Raw genomic sequence first — 14964 nt, forward strand, 5'->3', positions numbered from 1 at the left:
AAAAACAAAATTTATTTAGTTTGCAATGTGTGAGAAAAGCCATTCCCACATTATCATTAACACAAACATAATCATATAAACATATGTTTGGACCCAGATCCCCCCATCTTCTACAGACATACATTGCAGGCTTTACAACAGCTCTTAAATTTCAGTTCTCCAGACACCAAATCCCTCATTTAGTATTTGCCTTGACTACTGAAAACTCTCAGACATCACTTCTCTTGCTGTAAATAAGAACACAGTAAAGTCTTAAACAATAGTTAATTGTCCATTGGAATACAAAAAAAAATTGCACACATGCGTATATAGTCACACTCACCCACTAACGCACACAAATGCATACTATGCACACAACCAGATTTAAAAGTCCTAACTTTTTCCTCTTGTCTCTCAGAGTTGCTGGATAGCCAGTCTCTTAATAGCTTTCGGGGGCATCTGAAAAATGTTTTATGTAACAGTTTTCTCCAACCTGGAAACTATTGGCTTTTTCTTCATTAGCCTCAACAATTACATACTGGAGAACAGAAAGACAAATATGATGTATCTGTCAAGCTATTTAGGAATATTACTGGGAATTTTAACCAGAAGATGTCAATTGTGCAATAAAAAAACCTTAAAGTGTTTTCTTTTGCCCCATTTTAAGCAGCAATACTCATGCTTTTTTCATTCATGAATTCTTAAGTATTGAGTCTAAGTTCTACTGTGAAAGGTAAACCTTGTTTAACATTAAAAAGATCCAAGGAGTTCAGAGATCAGCTGTAGATTTTGTGTTTTGTGTTCAATCCAAGTTTCTCCAGATAGAAAAGGTCAAGTAGTGTGTGTTTAAAAAGACAATACATTTCAAATGATCATTTGGGAATCATAGACCTAGGGAATTACAGGCCTGGTTTATAGTACACAGACTTTAGAAATAATTAAATTTCTTTTGAACGATAATGATAATGTGTCATGTACTTGAAATTATCACATTATGGTTCAAAGGGAAGCCCAATTCTGGCACATTGCCTAGGCAATAGGAGTTGCCTCAGGCCACAAGTTTAGCAAACTTCAGTACTACAATTAATTTATGAAATCCTAGCTCTTAGATAAAGGATCTTCAGAACTGATAAGATTTTAAGTAAAAAATGACTCACTGAAAAACTGTCAGCTGAACAAGGGTATTCTCTCTTCTCTCTATGCCTTAATTTTTTATTAGCTATACTGTTTAGGTTAATTAAGAATTACCATAAAAAAGTATGAGCTTTACATTTTTGTTTCATAAAAGTTGCTTAACTGTGTTCTCTTTTTTTTTTACCCCAAGATCAACAGAAGTATTTTGTTTTGTCTTCCTTGAAAATTTAACAATCCTAAACCTTAACCACAGTGTAGAAAAGGCACTAGACATATATTTTGTAAAGAAAAAGAAATTTTATTTTGAAAATGATCCTTGTGGGCACCCCGTGCAGGCGATAAATGTGTTTCACAAACATTTTTGCTAATTTCTTTGCAGACGGCAATTCTGAGCAAGCGATAAAATGCGCCTGCTTGGAAAACAAATCAATAACTGTCCAGTTTACCCTATTCCCGCTGCTGTCTGGGAGCTCGACGATGAAGTCCTTTGTGATCTCTTCCCATGGTCATCTAGGGCTGGCCACTCGGTGTAGTAGTCCAGGGGGCTTTGTTGTTGTGCAAGTAGCACAGCTTTTTACGTAATCTTCCACCTCTAATTTAATTTTAGATATTATTGGAACCTGACAATTGTCTTGATATCAGTTATCCCAGATCAGTTATATTTCCAGTAAATTAACAATTTTTTCAACCTAATAAAATCCATCACATAATTAATGAGGATACACTTAAACAGAAACATAATTTAACTAACATAAAAAGAAGAAAATAGCAAAACACAAAATAAAGGTGTATTCTGGGGTAAAATAACCATTCAAACGACCTATTTTAACATTTTAAAGGGACGCAGTGGCTCAGTGGCAAAGATGCTGAGCTGGTCAATCAGAAAAGTCCGCAGTTCAGCGGTTCGAATCCCTAGTGTTGCATAATGAAGTGAGCTCCTGTTACTTGTCCCAGCTCCTGCCAACCTAGCAGTTTGAAAGCATGTAAAAATGCAAGTAGAAAACTTAGGAACAGCTTTGGTGGGAAGGTAATAGCGTTCTGTGCCTTCAGCGCTTAGTCGGTGCCACATGACCACGGAGACATCTTTGGACAACGCTGGCTCTTCGGTTTTGAAACGGAGATGAGCACTGTCCCCTAGAGTCGGGAACAACTAGCACATATGTGCGAGGGGAACCTGGTTTGGTTGGTTGGTTGGTTGGTTGAACCTTTACCTATTTTAATATTTATTCCTAGGCTAATTTATTACGATGATGATTTTATCCATTCAATTGTGTCTGACTCTTGGTGATTCTATGGGAAAACTCTCCACAGCTTCTGACCTTGCAATGCTTCTTTCTGTTTTTCTATGATCTGGTTGGTATCAGGTTTGATGATGCCAATTCATTAACGTAAGCCATAATCCGGATTGTTTGGTTTTCAGGCAGTGTCTTGTATAGATCTAGTGATTGTGGTTGTGAACTGTGATTTTTTTTTCTTAGTAAAGTCTTCCCCAATCAGGGCGTACCCCAAGTAAAGGAATCCAGGCTTCCAGCATTCTCAGCAAGGGCCATGTTGGGCTGGAAAATAATGGACGTCATAGCACACATAGGTGAAGAATACTCAAGATATGGAAGATTGGGTACTATTGGGTACATTAACCGCCATAGTTGTTGTCATGACAACTTCAATCCCAGTTGCACCACAAAATTCTGCCTTCACCTGCTGACTACTTCCTTCTCCCAGGGTCATCAGAATAGATTTTTCATCTTCTTGAGGCTTATCCACATGCTTTTCTGAACCGAAGCACCTGTTCTCTCCTGAACATACTTATGGAGATATCCTCCGTACAAATTATCAACTCCATTTTCATTACATCCCACTGGAAATAAACATTATCACAAAATATTGCAAAGATGAAACATCATTAATGTTTTATAATCCATTTATATATAAAAAGAGGGTGATGAATGAGGCAGTGTATAATAAATTGACTTATATCTGCCTTGAAAACTATGTAATTCTCTCTGTATTATAAGATTTTGTTTCTTTGTATTATAGAGAACAATTATCATGTTTATATTGAGATGAAATTGTAAAAAGAAAAGTTCTTAATACCATACTCAACAAACTAAAAAACAACCTATTAGGCTTCTTTCAGGAAAGCCAAAACTTGTACACTATAATATTTTAATGGCTTTCTGTATAAACTGAAAAATTCCGTTTTATAAATCAGTTTGTGGAGAGGATATGAGTGCCATCCAGTGGATTTACAAGAAATTGTCCTAAAACAAGATGAAAGTGAAAAAGAAAATAGAAAAATTCTAAGCAGGACTTTCATAATCTAGAGTCTAGATGTTTTGAATCTATCACCGATCAACATGAAATTTATTCAGACTGGCTGAGAATCCTGGGTGTTGTAGTCCAATGCATCTGGAAAGCATTGGACTTGGGGATGGTCTAATCATGTTTACTTTATTTATCAAAGTTATATGGTTGTCCATATTATACAAACCAATTCTGGTTTGAGTAAAGAAACAACCAAGTTCAGAGAGCACCAAGGACCCCTTAGCTTGGATTAGAACCTGGACATGAGCTTGGTAGCAAGCGGAAGAGGAGCAACTATGAGAAAACAGTCCTTAATCCCAACAAGTGTAAGCATTTTGGAGGAAGGCAAAGTATGTATGCTACTTTATGAACTTTGAGACTTTTGTTTTAAGGACTGAGCATTAAACACTTTACACTGCTACATCAATTTGCAAAATGTAGAAGGATAAAATGAACCTGAAACAGCTGTACATTTGTCTTCTAGGCTATAGTGTGTCCAGTTCTTGGAAAACAGAGTGGAGATTTAAAGCTGGATATCATCAACATATTGGTGATACCTCACTCCACGCTATTCACCCAGTGGCCTCATGTAGATGTTAAACAGGAAGAGGATAATGGACCAAGAAGAGGCTGTGTCCTGGACCTCTCCCTTCTATCAACACAAATTGAGACTAACCCTAGAGGAAGCAGGAGAACCAACACACTATCAAGCTGCCCAATCCCAGCTCCAGAGCTGCTCCAGAAGGATACTATGAAGAGCAACAAAGATTATTAGGGGACTGGAGACTAAAACATATGAAGAATGGTTGCAGGAACTGGGTATGTCTAGTTTAATAGAAAGAAGGACTAGGAGAGACATGCTAGCAGTGTTCCAATATCTCAGGGGTTGCCACAAAGAAGAGGGAGTCAACTATTCTCCAAGGCACCCGAGGGTAGAACAAGAAGCAATGGGTGGAAACTAATCAAGGAGAGAAGCAACTTAGAACTGAGGAGAAATTTCCTAACAGTTAGAACAATTAATCAGTGGAACAGCTTGCCTCCAGAAATTGTGAATGACCCAACACTGGAAGTCTTTAAAAAGATGTTGGATAGCCATTTGTCTGAAATGGTATAGGGTTTCCTGTCTAGGCAGGGAGTTGGACTAGAAGACTTCCAAGATCCCTTCCAACTCTGCTATTGTATTGTATTGTAAGTACGGAAAGTCACTGAGAGGTTAAAAAGAGCAAGGCTGAACATGCCACCCTTATTGTGCTCCCACCAGAGATCATCCAAGATGTGACAATGCCATCTCTGTCCCATATTCCAGCCTGAATGTTAACTTCCATTATTCCTGATTACAAGATTTGTTCTGATCAGACATAATAGGATGTATAGCTCAACGTTTCAGAGGGTGCTGCAGAGGGAACACAGTCCAAAAATATTGCCTGTTAATATCATAAGAACATTAAGAGCTATAGACCCTTTAGACTTCCTTTTTAGGAAAAAAAAACGTAGAATCATAGTTGCTTCTGATTTTGATAATCCTTCTGAGCTTTGACTAGGAGAAACAAGCTTCTGTTGGACTTCCAGTTGGCAATTCTTGACAGGCAAACAAAATGGGTCTAGAATTGCCATTATAAACTGGATCTGAATCATTAGCCTAGTCCTGTCCCCTCATATCACATCAACACTCTTACCAAACTCAAATAAAAATCTGATCAGAAAAGGACATTAAAAAAAAAATTAGTGAACCTAGAAGATATTTCCAGATGAAAACCAATGGATATGTCAATTCCTTCTTGGGAATGTCTTGGGCTTTAGTGTAATCAATTTCACTAAGAATAAAATTGCAGTTTTATAAAACTACTGAATCTAGTAAGTAACACAATGTAACATGCACATACATATTATCTTGCCATTTTACTTTTTGCTTAATTATCAACTGACATTTTACAATATGTTTCTTTGATATTTAAGTGGCATTATGTACTAAACATTTTAGACTATATAAATTTCTCATAACAAATTCATAAATTGTTTGTTACCAAAGGCAAAGTTACGTGATCTCAGGGTTCAGCAATGGTGTATGGAGATAGTCCCCTTCCTCCTAGATTATATCTCATTCTAACATTTTAATTGATGAATGTCCCTACTGATTTGCATTTGTCTTTTTGGAACATTTGTAGAAAAAGAAATTGGATACGCCACGTTCTCCCAGGCATAACATGCTCCGACACTGGTTTATTAAATACATTACATAAGCATACCTCATTTCTATCTGCACACATTAAAAAAGTGCTAAGGCAACTGTTGATCTGCAATTTCAAAACCACCATTAATTTTAGATTTGTGCGAGACAAAGCGTAGGGAATCTCCACAGAGAGGCACTGCAGAGAAAAAAGCATTCTCTTCACTAAATTTTCATTCATGATCTCTGTGAATTCCCTTTCACATATGGAAGTCACTTCCGTGCAGTAGCTGCAAAATGCCAACAACATCACGATTGTTTTCATAGCAGCTTTCTGCAGGGCCAGCTGAATCTGTTAATGCAAAAAGGGGGGGAAACAGTCTTCTTCCCAATGTATGAGGAGTGCCCTTTTTTCAATCCTAAATCTGCCTATCCTCAACAAAGCAGTTGAGCCCTCAATAAAAGCAACAGCCTTTGCTACAGATATCACTGTTTCCAAGGCAACAAGCTGCAATTTCTTAGAGGCAGCAAAAAAGGAAATGACTTGGAAAGAAAATGAGGAAGAGTGGGGGTGTTGGGAAGTACCAGCATCAATATTAACTTGGGGCTTTTAGCTGACATGGGGAGATTGCTGTACAATTGATTCCTAAGATCTAAACTGCAAGAGTGGGTTCCTAGCCCTCTACTTTAGATATTGATCAATAGCAAATCAGTCAGAGAAATCTCCCTCTTTTAGAAAAAGTCAGTTACACTTTTCCAGACACTAATCATTCATGCACACTTTTCTGCAAAAATGCAAGTATGTATTCATATGTATGTGATTTATATCCTCCTTTCTATACAGAACATACTCCAGTTGCCTTACTTCCTGCACAGCCCTTATTTGTTTCTTAACCTCTGGTTATAGTTAACTACATCTGATGGTAAGGTGGTAAAAGAATTCAGAAAGGAGCAATTTTCAGCAAAACTCTGGAAAATAGCCTGAATGTTATGTTTAGCTCCTTAAGGCTCTATAGATAGTAAGAAATTGGGGATCTTTTTAAAATATTCAGGCTTTAGAGAACAGTAAGCTTTCATAACATTGGCAAGCACTGATCTGTCTCAACTTTGAGACTGCAGCAAGATTATGGGGGTTGGGGTGGGGAAGCAAAGACACTACTTTAATACTCCAGACAGATATCTGTGTGTGTGTGTGTGTGTGTGTGTGTGTGCGCGTGTGTGTGTGTGTGTGTGTGTGTGTACCTGCGTGCGTGTGCACACGCTCTATATATTTACCAATAGTTTTCCTAAAGTCTCATCCTTTTAAAGGATCTTAGACCTAACAACTGTTTATCCTCCTGAGATGAACTACTATCAGATGCAAAGTAGAGGTGGTGTCATTAAAAGTGTATGTCTTTCCAGGGGACATTCTGGCACCAACAGTGGGAAATTTAACTTTTATTACTTCAAATGGTGGGTCAGGATTCAGAATTGTATTAAATTAACCAAAATACTGTGTCCCTGTGCTTTCACTGCTCTCCTAATATCTCACTCTAAGAAAAGTCAGTTTAGGGGAAATTTCTAATATAGGTCTTTAATAACTCCCTTGGAGAATCACCTAGGCTTCCTACCACTTTCCAGTTACCTGGGCACCAGAAATTTATATGTGACTATTTTTGTATGTTGTCCTCACAGACATGGGATGATGCAATGATCTCAAGGTTAGAGGGTTTTTTTCCCCAGGGGTGTGTGTTAAAAATCAGGCTTAGTATCACATAATTATAGAGAAACATATTAATTTTAATTTTACTTTATTGTCATTGCATCTCGTACAATGAAATTAAATACCATCTTCATATAAAGACCTGCCTTATAGCTGTAACTATATAAAAGGGCAGAAGCATTAAATAATGATGAAGGAGATTGTTGAACATTTCTAGAATTATTTTTGTATGACATAGAGCAGTGATACTTCATGTATCAAGGAAGAGGAAACTGTAGTTGGAGAGTAAACAGGACGCAAAGCAGCAATATGCTGACTGGTGGAAAGGACTGAAGTTTTTGGAGAACAGACCATAGGTCAGCAAGGGCAACTTGACAAAAGGTGCTGGGATCCAAGAAAGCCAGAAAATACTTATTTCTCCCTCTTTTGTTCTCTTCCCTTAGAATAGAAGCAAGTCCAGAAGTGAAAGCACAGAAAGAAGCTGTACATATGAGAGAGGAGTGAAAAACTAAAAATCCCCACTTGAAATTGTTGGTAAAGAACTGTATTTAATTATATAATTTATTAAGCTAAGGTAAGGTGACCAGACGTCCCGCATTTGGCGGGACAGGCACGCTTTCTCATAATTTTTCCCGCGTCCCGGGCAATTCCCAAAAGATCCCGCTTAATTTTGGCGCCTTCTTCGATCGCTCGCTCCCCCGCCTATCCGCTGCCGCTCGCATGGGCGGGGTAGCGTAGCGAGTGAGCGGGCGGATGGCGGTGGGATCGCCGCCCGGGAGCCGCCAGAAGCCTTCCTGCCCACCACCGGCTGCACTGCAGCTGACTCGCCCCGGGCAGGCTGGGAGGCTTTGGGCGTCCGGGTGGGAAGAGCCGCGAGTGGATGGTGGTGGGATCGCCGCCCGGGAGCCGCCAGAAGCCGCTCCCGGCCGCAGACCCCTGCCCTGCCGTATCCAGCGTGTCTTCAACAGCAAGCGGGTTACCTGCCCAACTCGCTGCCACTGCCCCTCCCTGGCTGGGTCATCCCAAACGTGCACGACTCGGAGCTCCCCGCGCCTAGCTGCATGGCACACACGCGCGGGCATTCACACGTGCGGTGCGGGGGAGCTCCGCTTGGGATGATCCGGCTATGCCCTCCATAGCCGGGTCATCCCCAGCGGAGCCCGCCTAGCTGCGTTGTGCACACGTGTGGGCATTCAAGGAATCCGGCCGGGTCTAGGCGGGGGGAGCTCCGCTTGGGATGCCAGGTCATGCTGATGAAAACGCGCTGGACGCGGCAGGGCAGGGGCCTGCGGCCAGGAGCAGAGCCAGCCACTGCTGCAGGGATCGGGTGCCGCAGCAGCAGTAGTTCCCAGTCCCCTTAACGTAGCAACCCAGCATTGCTCGTAATCTTGAGGCTCCACGCGAACGGGCCGAACGCGGAGGAAAGGAAGGCACGTCGGGCATCCAGATCGCAGCGAGGAGAAGGAGGAGGAAGGTATTTATTATACTTGTATTTATTATACTGTGGATTTGGTCTGCATCAACCTGCCACCTCCCCTCACCAGGCAAATCGTGGTAAAAACTCTGGGTAAGAGTTTTATTTTTTGGCCCTAAAAATATTGTCACTGAGGATGACAGAAATTTTTTCATCATTGCTATTGGCCTCAAGTAGCAAATAATTAAACATGGTTTTTAGTGTACTTAGTTAGCCATCTGCTTTTTAACATTACATGGTACCATTTTCACACTTAGCGACTGTTGCAGCATCCTCATGGTCACGCGATCAAAATTTTGATGTTTGGCAACAGATTCATATTTATGATGGTTTCAGTGTCCTGGGGTCATGTAATTGCTTTTTGTGACCTTTTGACAAAGTCAAATGGGGAAACCAGATTCACTTATGTTACTAACTTATCAGCTGCAGTTATTCACTTAAGAACTGTGGCAAGAAAGGTGGTATAATGGGCTTAGTGACCAAAGTTACAATGGCATTGAAAAAAGTGACTGATGACCATTTTTCACACTTAGCGACCATTTTCACACTTAGCGACCGTTGCAGCATTCTCATGGTCACGTGATCAAAATTTTGATGTTTGCCAACAGTTACAATTTATATTTGTAAATTGTAGTTATGTTGAAATAAGAAAAATATTACAATACTATTTTTGCATTGTATGAAAATTTTTGTTGCTCTGTATAAATTTTTTAATCAAGCCCCCCACCCCCCGGTCAAAGGTGTCCCTCTTTACCAATCCTAAAATCTGGTCACCTTAAGCTAAGGCCAAGGTGTATATTAAATATCACTATAAATAAAGAAATATGTTTCTGTCCGTTCCCTCCCCCACAAATAGGAGTTTCTCTATAGTTTAATGCATTGTTCTACATGTATTTATCAGATGGGTTTATTGTATTTTTATGTTTGGTAAGTAAACATAAAATAAGATAAAAAGGTTAAAAAAAAAACTAAAATATTATATATTAAATAAACAGTTGACCTGTAAAACAAACTTATAGCTGTGACCTTTCTAAATATTCAGGCTCCTTGGGAGAATAGCAGTCTGTGCTGAACTGGTATGCAAGAACAACCTAAAACAGAATAAATTTGTAATCTTGATTACATTTGTTAGAATAAAATGTGGACCAACATTGTCCTGCAAAATGCCCTATACACAAATCACTTACTTCCAATCCGAAAATTATGTTCAAGTGTATATTAAATGTTTTTTGTATTTCTGTTCAGTTTTTCTAATCCAAAGAGATAAACTTATTTCTTTCTTTGAAGAACATATTACATCAATTGTCTGTCTTTTGCCACATTCTTTTGTGTGTATCTCTCTTACGTTCTTATGGTTTTCTCTAATCTGTGAATGAACACAGATGGAAAGCCTCATTCTTGGGGCCTATTATAAACTGATTTATTTTGGCAATTGGTACAGCAGAATTTCCTATTACCTTGTTAATTATTGAAATGCTTCTTCAGAAACCCCGAGAACCATGAACTATTTAAACTTGAGTTATAAGTAAGAGAATAAATATGTATTTGAACTAGTAGAAATAGATTTGATGTATTGCAGGAAAACATACACAATTTCAGTGACACTTATTCCTGCTTTCTTGTGGGTCAACACAGTGGAAATGAATAGAACTGAAAGTATATGACGGCACTTTTTGCTAGCAGCTCGTGAGAGTACAGAAACTATATAATATAGTGAAGTTGCAGCTTGATTTTTTCCCTTTAAAACTATAAGATGATTTTCCTCAACATAGCACCATGTAATACCCACAACACACAGAAGACAGAGCAGTTTGTTCATTTTTCAGGATAAGGTCAGTTAGACAAAAAAGAACTCTCCAATTACTGTTGCGCATCTATTTCAGTTGACAGAAGTTTCTTGTTTCTTTATAATTGCTGTCAAAGATCAAAACTATATAAACACAACATTGCAAAGACTATGAGACACAGTGAAAATATTAACAGTAAACAGTCCTCTCAATACAGATTCTTTGGGCAATATATTAAAAGACAGTTAGAGATTTCATCACCTGTAGTGTTGATAGGGAATCATACTACAGTGCTTGTAATTCAACTAAAGAAAGATGAAACGGTGGAGGGATATAAAGGATGTCAAGACAATTAAACTGAATGGGAGGTTATAACTTTGGAGAGAGAAATAAAATGCCTGAAGAAGAGTGGTCAGTGGGGCACTTGCATTTACTTCTGCATACCCCTTTTTTTGCCGACTCATAGATTCCCCACCCAACTGATTCAATTTCATTCAAAGGTTTCATTAGTTTTTTAAAGAACAGCTTGCCTTTTTTATAAAAATGCCTAAGTCCATATAGACGCCATAGACCTTTCTTGAAAATAAATATGATTAGTGACTGCTTAAAAAAAAACAAAAAAAACCCCTCACTTTGTAAAGAGCATCTTCAGAGGCAGAGAGGTTGATGCAGAATAATCTTTTCATTTTCCTTTCCAATCCAGAATAATTGGATATTTGATTATTGCCCATGTGGAACATGGCAGCCCATTTATAGAAGCAGTTTTATGCTCTCAAAATTTCAAATATGCCCCCCAGTCACATACATGTTTGTTTAACCTCGAGCTGTAAATTGTTTAGGGACAGAGGGAAGGAGATAATAAAATTCCTGCTGTATGGCTTTGACCTATAATGGAAAAGCCCAGTGACAGATGGAAATGAAATAATGAAATATATCCATACTCACTCCCACTCCTTCCGCTTTGCCTGTGGTGTGTTTTGGATTTTGTGGGCCTGATGGGCCATGATGACATCACGTTGATCCACAATGCCGCCACGTCGCTTGTATGAAAGAGGTTCCTGACCCATATAGTGGTACCAGCCACTAAAGAAAGGATACTCAGGACTTGTAGGTCCACGTCCATCATGTACTGCTTCATAGTAACTGGGAGGGGACAGCAGGGATGAACGGATCACAGAACGCCTCGCCATCCATGGAACTTGAACAGAAACCACAAAATCCTGCCTGGCTGGTTGCCTTTATCTGTAAAGATAAAACACAACGGGAAATGATAAAGTAAATTACACTGATCTATCTGTATATCGTGGCACAAAATTATGTTGCCTGTTTAGAATAGTTCACCCAGAACAATCCCTTCAAGACTTCAGCTGCTTTAAAGCTAAGGTACAATATTACTCAGGCTCCACTTTTAGGGCAATTTGAGTACATCCTAAAGGTTGTCTTGGCTAAACATGGGAGTGGGTTGCCATTATCTTTTTACAGGATGCTTTTTCAATTTCCCCATTGATCTTTCTTCCAAGTATGCACCACACTGAACCCTTCCAAAACTGCTTTAAAATGTCCATAATTTTTTAAGAGCCAAAATGACCCGCTTCTACATATGTCAGTAAATAATATAAGGCAGTTTTTATGTCACAGTAAATAATAATATTGTTTTTACTAAGCAGAACATTGTTTGCATCTCTAAATAGCATTATCTTGGCTTTTAGTAAGTTAATTTTTGAATAGAAGGTCAAATAACTCTTAGGCCCTGGACAGGGTGTATAGATGGGAAAGAAGAGAGAAATGAGGACAGAAGAAAAGGACTAAGGATAATCTCACTTTTGTTATCGGAGCTGATGGCATGGTGTTTTCATTCTTCTCCTACTTTATTCATATCCCCGGAAATATTTTGTACAGTAGCTAAAATTAAATACAATATAGCAATAGCATTTAGACATATATGCTTCATAGTGCTTGAATTCTTTAAGATATTATGTACCATAGCTGCATAAACCCAACATTGGACCCTAAACTTAAAGTTTAAGCGCATTTACACATCTTTGCTGGGTACAGTGCCTGCAACACAACTCTCTGAATAGATATTGCCACCAGAGGATCCCTATCAATAAGTAATAAAATACTGGTAGCAGAAGAAAAGAGAAGAAAATCAACTTTTAAGAAGAAAAATCAACTTAGTTTAGAATGATGGTCATCCCTAGTTAGTTCTAAATCACACATATTTTTCATTACATGAAAAATATTGGATTATTTAAGGATACAGATTTATTTTTTTAGGAAACCTCTACAAAAAATTTTGATTTTGAAAGTTTGGAGCTGCTTATTTTAATATTATACTTTATACATTTGAAAAAAATACCATTACCAGAAAATAGTAGGACATAGTGTCAGAACATTCTATTTATAAATCTCATGAATTTCACTTTCCTATTTCTTTCTTTACTCTCCCATTCTGCCTGAATCCCATCCTGAAACATTATTTAAAGAGAAGTGGAACCTGTAACTCAGCAAAGTAAACATCTCATCTAAATGGCAGCACCTAGCTGGCTCATTAAACATTAGCCACAACTAGATCCGGCTTGTATTTTTATAGAAGATCTCCATGAAACCAAGATTGGAAAGCACAATGGCAAATAATGTTTGTTACTAAAAAAAAATTATCTACATGGATGTGCCCATGAAATTACCAAGGATTCCCCCCCCCTCCCGGAATTCATTAATCTGGAAACTATAATATCTTATTTATAGCCAAGTTAAAGTACTATTCACCAGTTCTTGAACCAGGAGAAAACTATGCCTGTATAACATTTGCTACTCCTAGGGCAAATCTTTAACCTGTCACATGCTTGATGTCAACAAATGGTGTGATCTCTATTTACAGTGTGCAGGATATATCAAGGATCGGATTGACGGGTTCTTCTGGCTTTGTTTCTCTCCTGTCCCTCATATATCCTTAACTGGAGAAAAACATCCTCTTCCTTTTCTTTAGCATGGGATGGGCCTGAGCAGGAGGTGAGTTCTGACAGATGGCAAGATCAGAGGATTTAGCCATCTGTCAAAATTTGTTCTAGTGTTTCAAGTGAATATGCTGAAAGGGAGCTTTGTTATCACCTGAGAGGTAGACTGTATTTGGACAGGAATTTAGCACTATTCAAAAAAAAAAAACCAAACCCCCCCCCCCCACTATTCTGGAGCAATGTGAAACATGCATTCAAAAGTAGCTAACAAATATGAGTCTCAATCTCTCTATGTAGAACCGCCATTGCTACCATCAGTTAGCTGCCATTCAGATTGATTATGGCATCCAAACATGGATGGGGAGAAATTTTAATTTAAAGAACTTAACTCCCCCATTGCCTTAAGCAGAATGTCCTTAGAAAACTGAACAGGAGAGAAGGGGAATGCAGGCTTTAAGCAGCCAATAAGTAATCAACCAGACTGATCACAAATGCACACCTAGAGGTTATATATCTTTAATAGCAACTGAATGGTTGATGATGTGCATCAGAGTGTTCACATGGTAAAATTGCCATGGCTGCTTTATGATGAAACTATGGGAGGTTGAAGCATTATGTTTGCGCATGTAAGTGTTCCTGACAACAAGGATCAGACCAAGGCAGATTTGTGAAGTTTTATAACAAAAAGAAAATACAAGCGTATAAATACATTGTAGGAATAGGCAAAGTCTAGCAATTAGCTAACAACATATCAGGATAAGTGTCAAAGAGCATATGCTCTGCATGTGCCTCGAAAGGAAACCAGAAGGAAGTAATCTGAGAATAGAAATCTCTGACACCATGTTTTTCAAACTTTGGCAACTTTAAGATAGGTGGGCTTCAACTGCCAGAATTCCATATCTTCTGAATCTGTGATATGTAATCAATGGGTCTTGAGTTACTAAAGAATTAGGTAATACTGGATTTACAATATATTGTTGTGGTCCGCCAGCGGCCTGCGGAGCTGGCAACAGAGTCAATCAGACAGTGAGGAGGTTGGGGAGGAACATGGCCCAGTTCTGGAGTCTGGGGAAGGCTCGAATGAGGGCTCTGTGTCGGAGGCAAAGAGGGGGACAAGGCCATTTGGTAGTTATATGCTGCCTCTGGAGTCTGACAGCAGAAGAATAGTGGGAGCCTGTTCCCAGTGTGCGCATGCGCAGAGCTGTCAGAAGGCAAGAACAATTAAGAAACAGGGTTGACTCGGGAATAAGGCTTGGAGATGATTGGCCCCTCCCATAAGACATAAAAGAAGGTAATCTGAAGGTCAAAATTCACATTCTACAGAAATATATCCCGAACTCACAGTCCTATAACTGTTATTACTGCCTTAAACAATACTACTACTATACTAAACTATTCTACTACTACTAAACATTTATAAATTGATTCCAAATTATATGTCAAAGCAATCCAGTATCCAT

The 14964-nt window shown here is 38.8% G+C and overlaps 1 long non-coding RNA gene across 1 annotated transcript in view; it reads right to left on the reverse strand.

Annotated features, from left to right (window-relative positions):
* The window catches only part of LOC106542401 (uncharacterized), a 73263-nt gene that overhangs the window by 39794 nt on the left and 18505 nt on the right, over positions 1-14964 (reverse strand). Inside the window, exon 3 of the long non-coding RNA XR_015695978.1 lies at positions 11493-11789. This is a non-coding gene — a long non-coding RNA (uncharacterized LOC106542401). The remainder of the gene's footprint in view (positions 1-11492; positions 11790-14964) is intronic.

Source organism: Thamnophis sirtalis, unplaced genomic scaffold, assembly GCF_051295495.1.
Source record: "Thamnophis sirtalis isolate CommonGarterSnake01/CBP01778 unplaced genomic scaffold, rThaSir2_p1.2 scaffold_3, whole genome shotgun sequence".
In the NCBI taxonomy this organism is placed as follows: Eukaryota; Metazoa; Chordata; class Lepidosauria; order Squamata; family Natricidae; genus Thamnophis; species Thamnophis sirtalis.